The sequence below is a fragment of the Diabrotica virgifera genome, chromosome 7 (assembly GCF_917563875.1).
Source record: "Diabrotica virgifera virgifera chromosome 7, PGI_DIABVI_V3a".
Lineage (NCBI taxonomy): Eukaryota > Metazoa > Arthropoda > Insecta > Coleoptera > Chrysomelidae > Diabrotica > Diabrotica virgifera.
The window spans coordinates 51,352,760-51,365,190 of record NC_065449.1 but is presented as its reverse complement, the minus strand read 5'-3'; the positions used below and the strand labels follow the sequence as shown (position 1 = coordinate 51,365,190).

General features: G+C 36.9%; 1 protein-coding gene across 1 annotated transcript in view; it reads right to left on the bottom strand.

Annotated features, from left to right (window-relative positions):
• The window catches only part of LOC114327325 (uncharacterized), a 94,994-nt gene extending 90,913 nt beyond the window's left edge, over positions 1–4,081 (bottom strand). Inside the window, exon 1 of the mRNA XM_028275913.2 lies at positions 3,943–4,081. The gene's annotated coding sequence lies outside the window, so the exon portion shown is untranslated. The remainder of the gene's footprint in view (positions 1–3,942) is intronic.
• Positions 4,082–12,431: the final 8,350 nt, after the last annotated feature.

Sequence of the window (12,431 nt, the reverse complement as noted above, 5' to 3'; positions counted from 1 at the left end):
GGGGCGGAACGGGAAAAGTGAACTACTTTTCGTATCAAGTAAAATTGTCAACTATCTTTATTTTTTCTAAAGTTTTATTCTATTTATTATCTTTAAGAATAATTGATTAATTCATTTCTGCAGTTTGTTTTAATTTTCAATAAAAACTTGTTGACTAGCCAAGGCATCAACATTAGACGTGCCATTCCGCCCCGTGTTCCCCTACAGTGGCGAGCAAAAAATTAAATCAACTAACGCAAAAAATATTGTCTATTATGCAGCTTTCAAAAAATAATTGTTTTATGCAAATAGGGAACTTGCACATTTTTTTATTACATAATAATGTTCAGTTTTGTATAAAAATGAGATTTACAAAATTTCACGCTTGAAGAACTCATAATAACTTAGAAGTACAAATTTAAAGTCTTCTTTATCTTAAAATAGTTCAAACGACCCGTGACGTCACATAGTTTAAGTATGTGGTTCCGTTTATGGTTATATTTACATATATTCTTCTTCTTCTTCTTTAGTTTATTGGCCTTCACCTACTTGGGTATTTGCCTAGCTCGTCGTCAGGGAATAAAGGAAAAATATTTATATTCTAATGACATTTATCGTATGTCGTTGTAATAATATATACCAGTCTGTTGAGATTGGAGTTTAATACAGTTTTTGAAGAAAAGGAAAGAAGGCTTACTATTGAAAATAAAACCATTTTGTAAAAGTACAAATTTTCTATGAATAGTTCAAACGATCAAAAACACTTTTAACGTCACATAACTGTATTTTTTACTGACGTTTATAATGTCTAATTTAAAATTATATATACAATTGGTGTAGAATGTAAACATACAACCCCGTGACGTCACGAGGCCTTTTGGGGTGGCTGGTATAAGTTGAATTTTTAGTCGTCTTTAGGGGTCAAACGAAAGACAAACAAAACTTTTTTATCTTTGATACAGGTTCAAAATTATGTTCTGTTGTGATTTATACCATTTTTTTTAATTTAAAATTTTATGCAAGTTTCCTATTGGCAACGTTAACTGACGATTTTTCCCAACCGCGTTCACATTGAAAAGAATTATTTCAAAATCAATTAGTACCTACCATCACTTTCATACATAAAATCTAATTATAATTTAATTCCAAACTTCGACTCGATTCATTTCACTTATTCCCCGTTAGAAGGCATTCTAACCATACTGCGATATAAATTGTTTTAATTTATATCGAGAAACTACGGTCGTAATGGTAAAAATCTGTCTTCCTCAGAGCCTCCTTGACAACAGGTAGACCTAGAAATAGTACTATCGGGGGATGGAGGAAGACAGATTTTAATCAAAACGAAACCGTAGGTTTTCTTATTTTACTAATGCCATACTCTGTATAGAGTACACAGACTCGTTTCGTACGAGTTCTCTGAACTGCAAAGTGGAATGTTTTCCTAACGGTGCCTGTTGGTATGGTTATACCTGTGTAAACTGAGAACTTGAATCGATCGAAATTCATTTAGAATAAAAATAATTAGATTGATAGTGGTATAACAGATCTTATCGGTTCCAATGACGGTAGAGTTCTTAGAAAATCATGCCTATAATCTAGTTTTAATCTTTTTTCTTCTTAGGTTTTGCATCATTTTGCATCGGTGTTCTTTTCCTTGCCTTTTTACCGGGTCCTACCCTACAGGAGTCCCTCGAACACCCATTAGGAATAGAAGAAAATATTCCTGTAATACTACTTATTTTAAAAGAAAAAATGTATGCAAATAGTTAGTATTAAAAGTTGATAGCTGATAAAAGTAGTAAACAAACACTGATGTTGCATCAGACAAATAGAGTGATTAAAATCTGTGTGAGTTTCCTCGACTCACTTTACACATGCCTGCTATTGGTCGGTTGGAGAAAGACGGGTTTCATTCAGAACTGCCACAGGAGAAAGACGGGTTTGATTCAAAAGCCGACTTTTAACATTGAATTTATATGGAATAATGCTAATTTAGAGTCAAACTAGTTCTGGAATCGTGTAGGGTTCAACAAACAGATTTAGAAAATATAAACAACTCAATTTCGGCCATGGATGGAGAAAGCGAGTTTTGATTCTATACCCTTCATTTAAGACTTTCATTTCTTTATTAATCTTTCTCAGAACCTCTTTATTTGTGACGTGGTCTGTCCATGATATTTTCAGAATTCTTCTATATTCTAGGATATTCTAGAAAATATAGAGGAAGCGATAGGAAATATAAATGAACGGGGAAACTCTGTTAAGTTAGTCCAGAAATGTTGAAATATTTAGGAGAAAAATCGAAGAAATAGTATATTACTTTATGAGGCGGAGAAGCATGACTTTTCTTGACGCGCCCGATATTACGCGCCGAACGAAGTGAGGCGCGTAATAGAGGGCAAGTCAGGAAAAGTCGCTTCTTTGCCGAATAAAGTATACTATTTTTTCTTCAAACGTAGCAATTTTCAACCATAAATAGTACAATTCATAATAAGTATGCATCACTGCGGCCTGAAAATTTCACAGAAAAATGATTTTTTATCAAGTACCAAAATGGAAAGTGTTACCGAAGCGTCATGGGAATACATTCGATCAGCGCAGTAGCCCAAAAAGTAGCTAGTTTATTAAATTTAAACGATGCAAGCGCATACACGGGTCACTCTTTACGACGAACTTCAGCAACACTTTTAATTGATGGAGGCGGAAATCTAGAATGCCTCAAACGACATGGGGGCTGGAAATCAAGCACGGTTGCCGAAGGATATATAGAGGAATCAATAAGAAATAAGAACGATAATGCTCAAAAAATTTTAAACCCTCATGATTCGCCAACATCGGGAATGATTGCTGAAAGTTGTGCTCGACCATCAGTATCATCAACAATTACCAATGCGTATCAAGAGTCGGGAACATTTTTGCACGGTTTCAATTTTGAAAATGCCTCATTAACTAATTGTACTTTTAATATTACTATAAATAAAAATGATGTTTAATTGTTGTTAATGACATTTGTATTGTTGCTTTGTGACATGTTTCATATTGTTGCCATGACAACATTTTTCCCCCCGCCGTAAAGAAATGGGAAAAAAAACTGCTGCCGGCGGAGACATCAAACTTTGACAGGATCAAGTTAGATAAGTAATGTCATCATTATTTGACGTTTGAAGAAAAACATTATTATACCTTTTAAACCTAATATGAAAAAAAAAGATAAGAACTTGTTATCTGTAAAAGAGGCCGTTCAAGTATTACGCAACGCGAGGCGGGGGGGGGGGGGGAGGGTTAAAAATCTTCAAAAAAATTGCGTTACGCAATAGTTAAACGCCCATTAGAGTGCGTTACGTAGGGGGAGGGGGGGGGTCAAAAATCTTCAAAAATCGCGTTACATAATACTTGAACGCTCCCAAACCACGAATAAATAAATAATTGCTTAAAAGTTTTATTTGTTTTTTAATTTTATAATATCGAATAATATTTAATAAAATTAACATATTTGAAGAGTTTATGAAGTGCATATTTGACACAAATAATGTACACATAATATATTATTTATATGCGCACAATATATTACTTTCTCGCCTGCATCTTCGCCTGACCTTGCTTAGTAGTATTTTCACGAAAACTGAAAAGATATGCAATGAAAAAGTTAAATATGACCTTGGAACAAGAAAACGTGAAGTCTTACAAGGAATCAGTACAGAATTTGTGTTAAAGTACCTAGGTACATACCTACACAAACGCCTATAATAGGTATCAATGAAAGTGCATTCTCGAAATTCGCATACCTATGGAAAATACAGCCAAACACAAAGAAAAACTTTTATTGTTATAGATAAACGAAATCTGCAAATATTTACTACCTATCGTATTCAAACTAAAAAAATCACACACATAATTTTAAAAAAATCACACACATAAAATTTAAATAAAGGTAGAGCATGGATGCAAATTTTTACTTACCTGGATAACTTTGTAAACGCAAATCAACTACAAGTCAAACATTTTTAGATTCTACATCATACACCCAAAATAATAAACCACACCAACACATAATTTAAAACAAATGAAGTGTTATTGTTAGTGCAATTATTACAGTATAAACCAAAATAATTTGAATAATTGGTAAAATTGCGTTTTAGGGTGGTCAGCGCCATCTATCGTCAAGTAGAATACAACAGTTTATATTGGATTTTCTTCTTGTGAGGGAAGGATTCTCATTTGTTCTGTATAGAAAACTGTGATATTGGTAATTTAAAAGCGTTTTCTGCTTATTAGGCCGATGAAATTACAGATTACTGACAAAAGAGCGAATTAAAGAGGTCACTTGTCGCTGTAAGAACAGCCCAGGTTCTTTTTCTATAGATTTGAAAAAATCGGAAAAAAACTTGCTAGTAAAAAAATCTAATATTTATGGCTTTATTCAATTTATTGTAATCAGACAATAAAATTGTTAGGTACGAATTTATTTTACTAAGTTGTAGTTTTATTTTTGTCTGTTTTACTAGGTTAGTCAAAAATTAGGTGCATTGCAACTAAACCGCATTACCTTGAAGGAAAATAGAAGTTTTTTTTTCATTTTATTAAGTGCAAATTTACAATCTACTCCAATTACAACACAGAGTATTTAGCAAATAGTAGCAAAGTCTTAAGTCCTGGCATGCTTTGGGCACCATCCATCGATGGTTCTCCAATACACCTAATCAGTTAGGTCCTCTGGCCATGTCCTTTTCAGTCTTCTTCCCACAAGTGGCGGCTGGTAGAGTTGTTGAATAGTTTGACTTTCATGGGCAAAATTTCTTTCTTGGGCTTTGGTTGCCTGTAGTTTAATAACATCTTCGATGAATGGTATCCCAAGGTCATTATGGATAGTTATATTGGAGACGTACCATGGTGCATTCGCTATCATGCGCAGCGTCTTTGATTGAAAAGTTTGCAGTATTTTAGTGTTGCTCGGTTTGCTGCAGCCCCATAACTCTGTACCATAACTCCATATCGGCTTTAGTATAATTTTGTATAATAATACTTTGTTTTCTAATGATAACTGGGATCGTTTACCTAGCAGCCAATACATTTGTCTGACTTTTAAATTTAGTTGAGCTTTCTTGGTTTTGATATGGTTCTTCCGTGTCAGCTTTCGGTCCAAATGGAGTCCCAGGTACTTGACATCTGATTTTAAGGGGATAGGAATGTTGTTAATATGAACCTGTGGACAGTCGATCCTTCTTGTTGTGAACGTAATTTGTGAAGACTTTTCACCGTTTACTTTAATCTTCCATTTTGTTAACCATGTTTGAAGTGAATTTAAATAGTTTTGCAGTTTGTTAGAAGCTCTATCTGGGTTATCGTCTGATGTAAGGATTCCTGTATCGTCGGCAAATGTGGCCATAGTAATGTCATCATCAGCAGGTATATCAGCAGTGTAAAGGAGATAAAGGAAGGGACCGAGGACACTACCTTGAGGTACTCCGGATTGTATAGGGTGATATTTGGAAAGTGAGGTATTTACTTTGATTTGGAAAAATCGCTCATTCAGATATGATTTTAATATCAGGTATATTTCATTAGGCATATTCTTTTTCACTTTATACAACAGGCCTTTATGCCACACCTTATCAAATGCCTTTTCCACATCAAGGAATACTGCCGCACACATTTTCTTTCCCCCTAAAGTTTCTTTTATATAATTTACAATCCTATGACACTGCTGTATTGTTGAGTAGTTCTGTCGAAAGCCAAATTGATGGTCAGATATACTTCTTCATCTTCAGCATTGACTTCTGTATGTAGACTAAATACCTGGGCGAGGTGTTGTGCTAATGTGTTTGATTTTTCTTCATCAGTTTTTGCCCAGCTTAGATCCGATTTTCTAATTGGTGGAATAGATGCTATTGGTCTCTTGAATTTTTTGGTCGCTTGCCATAATGAATGGTCATTAGGTGTTAGGTTGGAGATGTAATATTTAAAAGTCTCATTACGGGCCTGGATTAAAGCTGTACGCAGTTGATGTGTTAACCGATTTAATTGTGTTTTATCCCGGGGTCTCCTTGACCGCTGCCATTTGGCTCTAGCTCTTCTTTTTTCATTTAAAATTTCTTTAATTTGTAAAGGAATGTTATGATCATGGGTGGTAATTTTTTATCATCTGGAGTTGACTTCCATGCAGCATCTTGTATTACTTCTGTTAAATGTTGCACTGCTTTTTCTATTTCATGGGGTTCTTTAATTCGATGTTTTAAGTTTATATTTGTGTTAATAATAGCTTGAAATTGTTCCCAGTTGGTTCTTTTATTGCAGAGTTTTGCCACAGGTTCCTTCCAAATTACAGTTGTACTTAGTGTTCTGATTATTGCGGTGTGATCTGAACTTAAATCAAGACTGGGTTCTATTTTGTAATGTATATTTGAGATACCTTTGATAACGGCAAAGTCTAGCAGGTCAGGAATCCTATTTTGATCGGTCGGCCAATACGTTGGCTGACCTGTCGAAAGGAAGTTTAAATTATTTCTCTGCGAACACGCCAATAAATTTCGACCCTTTGGTGTTATAAGCCTCGATCCCCATACGGTGTGTTTGGCGTTCCAGTTTCCAGCTGCTATAAATCGGGGTCCTAGTTCTTGAAAAAAGGTCTCGTATTCTTCAATTGATATGGAGTGTCTAGGAGGACAGTAAATTGCTGCAATGGCAAGTGGCCATGTAAATGTTTCTATTTTTAGCATGGTTCCTTGTATTTTAGGTGTGACGTAATTTTGTAGGAAATAGTGTTTGATAGAAGATTTAATAATAATTGCTGTTCCTGCGTGAGCAGTTCCATCAGGATGATGAGTAAGGTACGTTGTGTATAAAGGGATTTTTACTACTGTTCTTTCGGTTGAGTGTGATTCTGAGATGAGAAGAACATCTAATTTATTTACTTTTAAAAATGCTGTGATTTCCTGTACATGGTTTGGTAGCCCGTTGGCGTTCCAGGCGGCTATTCTAATTGATGGAGCCATTAATTCGTTATTTTACTAATGACTGTTGTTAGCATGTTCAGGATCATGCTATTTTGGTTCAGAAGTTGATTAAATAGATTTTTGAATTCTTTTAAGAAGCTTGTCATCATGTGTGTTAAATCTTCACCATTATTTGGTCTGTTGATGTTACTGAGGTTACTTGAGCATAATTGATTCCATTTTGCGCATATTGTTGAGTCATTTGGTGCAGTGCTGGATTGGGATTTATGTATCCTTGTGTGTTTCTAGGTCCAGTTGTGTCATTATTCCTGTTCTTTGCTTTTAATAATTCTCGATAAACAGTGCAGCCTTTATAGTTCGCTGGGTGGTTGCCCTTGCAAAGAGTACATGTTGCAGGTGTGTCTTTCGGCTTTGTGCAACTTTTGGTGTCGTGTGATCCTCCACATTTAACACATTTATAAGGTTTATAACAGTATGACTTAGAGTGTCCGTATGCCTGACATCGAGTGCATTGCACAATGGTGTTCTTGTGTTTCGGAGCTTCTACTCTAATTCTGGTATTGTATATAAATTCCACATTAAAAACTTTATTATTGTTGTTTTTTTGGTTCCAAATCGACGAAAAATAATGGTAGGGGCTCTTTTGTTACTCTGTGCCGGATGTTTAAAACATTTCTGACTGTGTGACCTTGCCTTAATAATTCAGATTTTATTTGCTCTAAGGGTATAGAATGGTGTAAACCTCTTAGGACGACTCTATATGCTCTTTCTTGTTTGAGTTGATAGCTATGGTGTACTATTTTTTCTTCTCTCATGTAATTTATTATTTTCCTATAAGAATCAGGTGTTTTGGCATTTATTTTAACAACATTTTCAGGAAGAGTGTTAGTATAATATGTTTCATCTTCAGTAACTTGCGCTATAGAGTCAGTCATTGCTTTGTAGTCTATTACTCCGTAAACATAAATAGGGGGCGGCTTGGGATCTTTCGTTTGGGTATTTGGGTTGTCATCGTTTCTTTTACTGGTATGGATTTGATTTGTATCTGCGTTTTCTTCTGAGAGAGTTTGAAACCTATTAGATGTGCGATGTGCTTACTGAAGCACCTTGCTCAGTAGTTTCTGCTATTTTTCTACGTTTTCTTTTTGATCTCGACTCTTTTAGTTGTTGCCACGGACAAACATTTGCATCACTTTCCATGTTTTCATCGTCACTTGATGAGGACGGTAGGGAATAATCTATTCCTTCTTCGAAAGTTTTTGAGTGTATCTCTGGCTGCGGAGGAACTGAGTTTTGGCTCATTTGAGGTAAGGATAAATTTTGGAAATTAGATGGATGAGTGTACATATTTGGAAGAGGTAAGAATTGATTTTGATAATAGTGCATCATGTCTGCTGATACAGAGTTGTGTTGTTGTATATATTGATGATTTCGTTACATTGGTATCATTGTATTTGAGGGTTGATTCATTTGTGCATTATATATATTGTTGACTGGACCGGATCCGTTCCCATTTCCAGCCAAAAACATTTTTATAAATGGATGATTAATATTTCTTGTCTAGTGCAATTGAGTCGCACCCAAGAATAATAAAATAAAACCATTTGAAAATAAATTGCTGATAAAAAGTCTATATAGTCTTTGTGTAATACTAATTCTAATTAATAGTCTATGTGGACACTTTGAATTTGGCAAACAATTACCCAGCTAGTGGATAGTGTAATGTTCTTGCTGGACCACTTTCACTATTTTTAAACGATGCTAATTCACTATTTTTGAGGTATTAGTACTCGACAAACAATGGCTGATGTTTACCATGTAGTGGGTCAACTGCACCGGAAAACAGAAGTAAACTAGGATTTTTGTCTTAAGTACTTTATTAAGTACCGGGGTGTAATGCTAGTTCGCCTCCATGTGGTGCACCCTGGGTAACGCTAAATGAACTAGCAAAAATTTGGCGGCAGACGAACGAAAAACAAAAACAATATCCTGCCAACATCACAGATCACAAACAGAAATCTTATCTATACGTAAACATACGATGGGAACAAATAAAGGTTCTTCTCAGAACCAACTGACTAGAGATCACGGACCGTGTATCCGAGTCTGTCACCTTAACATCGAGGGCATAAGCCAGGCAAAATGCCAAGTGTTGCAAAAAATCCTACACGATAACGACATTGACCTGATTGCCATACAAGAGACCCATACTGAAGACAAAGTCCAGCTTGATTTAAGGGGAAAGATACCTGGCTACGATTTACTGGGAGCCACCTATGATAAACATTACGGCGTCGCAACCTACATTCGCTGCAATATAGAAAATGGTTTCCTACTTTCTGCTTCCAATGAAAATAATATACATGAAGTAGTCACCAAGATTGGAGATATTACCGTAGTTAACATATACAAACCTACAGCCACTACATGGAACCCAGAAGTGCTAAAGACTCATCCACATCCTACTATATACATCGGCGACTTCAACAGCCACCACGAAATGTGGAAGTACACCACGAATGATGAAAATGGGGAGGCACTAGTAGAATGGTCCGAAGAGCAAAACACATACCTAGTTTTTGATGCCAAAGACAGAGGAACATTTATATAAGCTGCATGGAGAAAAGAATATAACCCAGACCTATGTTTTGTCTTAAAAGATACCAATGACAGACCACTAACAACTGCGAGAAGTGTCCTTGCAGACTTCCCACATACTCAACATCGTCCGGTGCTTATCACCATCGGAATATCAATTCCAATAATTAGATCATATCCTCGACCCAGGTGGAATCTTAGAAAAGCAAACTGGAAGAAGTTCTCTGAACAACTAGACCGGACCTTGGGCTGGGTCCCTCCAACCAGCAAACATTATGAGAGGTTTGTGGGCGCAGTAATAAGCACTGCCAAGAAAACCATCCCTAGGGGGTATCGCAAAGAATATGTGCCTGGATGGACTGAAACATGTGAAGACTTATACACGAAGTTTCTCGAAAGTGGTGACCGAGAAATAGCCGATGAGCTTTTACACAACATCGATACAGCTAGACGCCAAAAATGGATAAAGACTGTCGAAAACCTTGACTTCAAAAAATCAAGCCGGCAGGCATGGTCCTTGTTGCGGAAAATTGGAGGAGCTAACCAGCTGGAATCCAGAGAGTCTAAAATGTCTCCTAACAAGGTTGCCTCCCATATAGTATCTCTATCCAGAGCTCCACGAGATCGAACACATACTACCAACGTGAAAAGAGACTTAAGGGCATTAAAACAAATGAACAGAACGAACTCCGAATATTCAGCAATAATACTTATTTCTGAAATCACACATGCGCTGAAAGAAATGAAATCAGGTAAAGCACCTGGATTTGATGGTATCCATCCAGAGTTCTTGATACACAGTGGTGCATACACGAAACTAATGATATACTTCACTCAGGTAACATTCCTTTCTCACTTAAGCGAACAAAGATAATTGCAATTCCGAAACCGGGCAAATCAAACGATAAGCCAGAAAACTACCGCCCCATAGCTCTACTCAGCATGATATATAAACTATTAGAAAAGCTTCTCCTCAACAGAATTAGTCACAGGATACTAGAAAATGTCCCCATTGAACAAGCTGGCTTCCGCCCTCATCGAAGCTGTACGGACCAAGTGCTGTCATTAACAACTTTTATAGAAGCTAGTTTTCAAAAGAAACAAAAGACAGCAACAGTATTTATAGATCTAACAGCAGCATATGATACTGTTTGGAGACAGGGATTAATATATAAACTGGCCCGCATTATCCCCTGCAGAAAGATAATTAACCTCATTGACAACATGCTGACCAACAGAGCCTTCCAGGTTATAATGGGAAAGGAGACGAGTAGACAGATGAAACTTAACAATGGTCTTCCACAGGGTTCTGTCCTTGCCCCTTTACTTTTCAGCCTCTATATTGCTGACATGCCTGAAACCGAATCTCGGAAGTTTGGATATGCTGACGACTGGACCCTTGCAACAAGCCACCAATCTTTAGAAACTACAGAAATCACTCTCACGAATGACTTATCCACCCTCAGCGAATACCTTAAGAAATGGAGACTACAGCCAAGTACTACAAAAACTGAAGTATCAGCTTTTCATCTAAACAACAAGTTGGAAATCAGAGAATTGCGAGTGTATTTTAATAACAAGCTGTTAAAACACAATAAATACCCGAAATACCTTGGGGTTACTCTAGACAGAACGCTTACATTCAGAGAACACCTGACGAAAACAGCAGCAAAATTGAAAACACGCAACAATATAATACAGAAACTCTGCGGCACTACATGGGGGTCCACAGCATCAACATTAAGATCCTCTGCTCTTGGCCTGATATATCCGGTGGCAGAATACTGTGCTCCAGTGTGGCTAAATAGCAGGCATACCCACCTGGTCGACACCCAACTAAACCGTACTATGCGTATGATAACAGGCACAATTAAGCCCACCCCTACAATGTGGCTACCTACCCTTAGTGATATAGCACCACCCAACCTACGCCGCGAACATGCATTGGTTAAAGAATATAACAAAATAATGGACAGTCGCCAGCTTCTAGTCCACAACGACATCCCCGATATTCTTGGAAACCGTCTCCGATCCAGATTACCCCCTCTACAATCTGCTCAAGCGCTGCAGCAATCCAACTTTGACTTAAATACCCGATGGAGAGAAGATTGGGAAAGTAGGACAGATCCGCATTACCATAGTCTACCGGACATCATAGGGAAACCTGGCGAATTTGAACGTCCCTGTAAGATTTGGGCAGCCCTTAATCGAATTCGAACAAACTGTGGAAGAAGCGCCGACTCCCTCCACAGATGGGGTAAACTCCCCTCGCCTTCTTGTGACTGCGGCGCTGCAAGACAGACGATCAGTCACATTGTTCAGGACTGCCCACGCAGAGCATACACAGGCGACCCTATAGACTTTGTAATGGCAACCGAAGGGTCAATCGATTATATAAAAAAATTGGACATCTGTTTGTGATGCATTGTATAATGCATAAATCTAAATATATTCTGTGATATACTTAAGCCATACGCTAAATAAATAAAATATTAAGTACCGACTTTCCCCTCGTTTCTTTAGTTCTCTATCCTGGGCTGTTTGAATTCATTTCGATTAAGTAGGCATGTAATTATCATCAAACCATTATAAGTTTTGGTTTCCTATTAGTTGTATGTAATTCCATTGTCTGCAATGTATTATTATTTTTTTCTATCTGGCGTATTTTTTCTCAGTGTATACCTACTTTTCTTCTTCTTCAAGTCGTGCCATCTAAGTGATGAAGATCGGCAATCATTATAGCTATTCGGACTTAAGAGACGGCTGCTCTGAAGAGTTCCTTTTATATACATCCGTACAATGCTCTTAGGTTGTGCAGCCATGATATTTTACGTCACCATTTATCGTCGCCTAAGATGCAAAACCTCGTAACCCACAAATGAGTTTTTGTGCAAGAAG